The sequence below is a fragment of the Chiloscyllium plagiosum genome, unplaced genomic scaffold (genome assembly GCF_004010195.1).
Source record: "Chiloscyllium plagiosum isolate BGI_BamShark_2017 unplaced genomic scaffold, ASM401019v2 scaf_2034, whole genome shotgun sequence".
NCBI classification, from domain to species: domain Eukaryota; kingdom Metazoa; phylum Chordata; class Chondrichthyes; order Orectolobiformes; family Hemiscylliidae; genus Chiloscyllium; species Chiloscyllium plagiosum.
The window spans coordinates 10226-14646 of NW_025214731.1; the positions used below are offsets into that span (position 1 = coordinate 10226).

At 40.6% G+C, this 4421-nt stretch overlaps 1 long non-coding RNA gene across 1 annotated transcript in view; it reads right to left on the minus strand.

The window, feature by feature from the left end:
* Positions 1-503: 503 nt before the first annotated feature.
* Positions 504-4421, minus strand: part of LOC122547998 — a 38318-nt gene continuing 34400 nt past the window's right edge. Inside the window, exon 3 of the long non-coding RNA XR_006311142.1 lies at positions 504-1257. This is a non-coding gene — a long non-coding RNA (uncharacterized LOC122547998). The remainder of the gene's footprint in view (positions 1258-4421) is intronic.

The following is a 4421-nucleotide window of genomic DNA, read 5'->3' on the forward strand; positions in this document are numbered from 1 at the left end:
TAATATAATCCCAATAAGGTGATCATCCCTTTCTTATTTCTCAGTTCCACCCAAATAACTTCCCTGGATGTATTTCCGGAAGTATCTTCCCTCAGTACAGCTGTAATGCTATCCCTTATCAAAAATGCCACTCCCCTCCCCCCCTTCTCTTGCCTCCCTTTCTATCCTTGCTGTGGTATTTGTATCCTGGAACATTAAGCTGCCAGTCCTGTCCATCCCTGAGTCATGTTTCTGTAATTGCTATGATATCCCAGTCCCATGTTCCTAACTATGCCCTAAATTCATCTGCCTTCCCTGTTAGGTCCCTTGCATTGAAATAAATGCAGTTTAATTTATTAGTCCTACCTTGTCCCTGCCTGCCCTGACTGTTTGATTCACTTTTGTTCTCAACTGTACCAGTCTCAGGTTGATCTCTTTCCTCACTATCTCCCTGGGTCCCAACCCCCCACCTTACTAGCTTAACTGCTTCCAAATACAGTAAACCTGTTGGACCATAACCTGGTGTTGTGTGATTTTTAACTGTATATTTTAAATGATATTTGAATAACATTTAATTTTTAATTACATTTAAAATGCAAAGATACCTTTTTGAAGATCAATGCTAACCAATTCTATAGTAGTTATTTCTTACTTCATTGCTCTACCAGTAGTGGCATTATTCCTTCAGTTGCCTAGGCCCTAAGCTCAGGAATTCTCTCTTGTAAACCTCTCCACCAGTCTTTCTTCATTCAAGATGCTACTTAAAAGCTAATCTTTGACAAAGATTTTGGGCATCAATCCAAAAAGCTGCTTACGTTCCTCAGTTTCAATTAGTGTTTGATCATGTTCCTGTAGAGGCACGTTAGAATATGTGGTGACGTTAAAAGGTGCTGGATAAATGCAAGTTTTTGTTTACTCAAATCCCAAAAAAATGGCGGCTCAGGAATTTTGTATTTTTACCTTCTTGGATACAATAAACTTATGAAGCACTTGGACTTAAAACGATACTGCAGTTTAAATAAATTCTTTGTTTTCAGTAAATGTCTCCCTTCCTTCGATGTCTGGGTATGTCAGAGTATAGTCTATTTCCTGTCCTGTGTTTGTCAATATGCTGTTTTAGGATGCATCATCGTGCTTCTTGAACAGGGGAGTTGTGATGACTCAGCACATATCTCTCAGTATTCATCAGGCTGACTGTTTATGATTTTAAAATCCATCCTCTGCGTTGGTTAGATTACAGCTGCAGTCGGTGCTGACACAGTAAGATAAGATTTCCTGCTGAAATAGGAAACAAAAGTTACTTTTTTGTAATTCCTGAGATACAGTTTCTAAGTGTTATATGTACTGTATTGTTCCAGCTAGAAACAAGTATGAATTCGATTGAAATGGGATGTTTTTAATAAAGTGCTGATAAGGCAAAATAGTAGATTGGTTTCTCATTCCACAGGCACTATTTGATCGACTGGTTTCATCCAACACTTGTGTTGCTTTGCAATTTTAATGTTAAGAATGACTTGTTCACCCCAAATAACCTAACAAATCTATGGATTGCAACATGAGACACATTTAAAAAGATAATGACATGCCATGACAGATAGGGCATTAATAATTAAGCTTTTATGACCTACCTGACACTCCTTTTATTAACACACTCACCCTAGTTTCCGTGTGGTTTTACAGGACACAGGGCAGCACAAAGTGCTGAAGTGATGACAAAGAGACAGAGTATTCAAATCAAACATCCAAAAAGTAAAACTTTCAAAATTGGCCTGGATGACAATGATGTTATTATTTTCTCCATTAGAATAGAAGAACTGAATTTTACAGCTGCCTGACATCCTGTTCAAACTTGAAGTAATGAACCCCCTCTATATCCCTGTTTACTTGCAAATATTAATGCAGAAATGAAAGCACACTCAACTGTTTTTACCTTTTTGCATGGCTTGGCTGAAGATGTTGGAAAGAATTAAACTTATCCTTTTGCTCATCCATGCTTTTTCATCAGCACTTCTAATTCTGTTCAGTTTTATCTTTGTTGTTCTTTTTCCCCCTTTTTTCTCCACTACATCATGTTTGGTGCATTGACATCAGGGCATCCTCATGCAGCAAAGCTGCTCTAGTAGCTTACAAGAGCCATGATGCAGTCAGTCCTCCCTCCTCCACAATTATATTCCAATCCAAATAAGAACAAAGAGCATATTAAATCATAGAATCTCTACAAGGCAGAAAGAGGCCATTCGGCCCATCAAGTCCACACCAACCTTCCATAAAGCATCCCAACCCAGATTCAGCCTCTCACCCCATTCCCAAAACCTTGCACTCCCCATGGCTAACCCACCTAACCTACACATTCCCAGACACTATGGTGCAATGCAGCATGGCCAATCCACCTAACCTGCACATCTTTGGACTGTGGGAAGAAACTGGAGCACCCACAGGAAGCCCACATGGACATGGAGAGAATGTGTAAACTCCACACAGATAATAGCCCAATTTTTGGGGGTGAGAGATGGGGGAAATCAAACCCAGGTCTCTCATGCTATGAGGCAGAAGTGCTAACCACTGAACCATCATGCCTCCCTAATGCTGTATTTCCATTTTCCACAGAGATCAACCTTAAGGCCTCTCTCACTAATGTTTTTCTACAGTCTAGGCTGAATGGTTAATGAGCCGGTCAACTCCAGGGTTCACAATAAATTACTGTACAAAGGGTTTAACCTATTTAGTTTCTGGAATATTGTGTGACTTGCTGCACCTCCTGGTGCACAGCTGAAATAAATCAAGCATTTCTGTTAATATTTCAATAACTCTCCAAACTCTAAGTCTTCCCAAGTAAAAAACAAGAAACTCAAGTGATAGCAGACTTTACGACGACAGAAACTGTGAATTTGTTTATGCAACAGGCAGAATTATATTGCTCTTTAATATGCCACTCATACAGCATTATTGATTTATGTGCTTCAAAGCCAGTCACACTGCAGTACACTTATCTAAAGTAGAAACAAAATCTGTGCTGGACTCTCTGAAGCCCATGACTTGAAAAAGGGAAAGGCCAACAAATTTGTATTGACACCACCTTTTGTTACAACCAACAAATATCTCTGAAAGAATTTATGCAATGAATCACTTGACAAAATTATCGTCATTGTAGTAACACAAAACACAGCAGTCAATTTGAACAGAGCAAAGTCCACAGATAGCACAATGAACAGGTAATCGGCATTTATGATATTGATTGAGGGCTAAATATTGGACAGAATAGTGAGGTATCTCCCCTACACTACCCTGCCATAGAGTCTTCCACATTCAGCTGAACAGATAGGGCAGAACAGGGGCAGGATGGTGGCTCAGTGGTTAGCACTGTTGCCCTACAGCGCCAGGGGCCTGGGTTCCATTCCAGCCTCGGGCAACTGTCTGTGTGGCGTTTGCACATTCTCCCCATGTCTGTGGGGGGGTCTCCTTCCACAGTCCAAAGATGTGCAGGTAGAATGGCTCTGCTAAATTGCCCCATTTATTGTTCAGGGATGTGTAGATTAGGTGGATTAGCCATGGGAAATGCAGGGTTACAAGGATAGGGTGCGATGTTCTTTGGATAGTCGGTGTGGACTCATAAACTGAACGGTCTGCTTCCACACTGTTAGGATTTCATAATGGTTCTATGGGATAGATGGGGCTGTGGGATTTAATGTCTCAACCTAAGAATGACACATCAGAGCGAGTGCAGAACAGCAGCGTCAGTTTTGTGCTCATGCCCCAGGGTAGAGTTTGTACCTGGAGTTGTGTCTTAAGGCAAAGATGATACCAACTGACCCACAGTTGACAGTGAAGTTTAGAAAAGCTCAGAAAAAGCAAAATATTTCCAATATTTGTAATTCAGCGTGCAATTCCATCATTCAATGGTATATGCCTTTGTCTTAGTCTGGCACACAAGTCTTCACTTGGAACTCTGTTAACACCGAAGAAGTCACGCTTCTGCAAAATCACGGAAGAATCAGTAATAGTTCAGAGATACAGAGGCCGGGGTGGTGGATGAATTCCAAGTCTGCTTGACACAGTCATTTTTAGAGAGAAAAATAACAGCAAACATTAAGCTTGAACTGGAATTTTTACCAGTGCATAATGAGAAATGATGAAATTATTATCAAGTTTTAGATTAGATTACTTACAGTGTGGAAACAGGCCCTTCGGCCCAACAAGTCCACACCAACCTGCCGAAGCGCAAATCACCCAGATGGAATTTTTACCAGTGCATAATGAGAAATGATGAAATTATCAAGTTTTAGATTAGATTACTTACAGTGTGGAAACAGGCCCTTCGGCCCAACAATTCCACACCAACCTGCCGAAGCGCAAATCACCCAGACCTATTCCCTTACGCTTACCCCTTCACCTAACACTATGGACAATTTAGCATGGCCAATTCACCTAACCTGCACATTTTT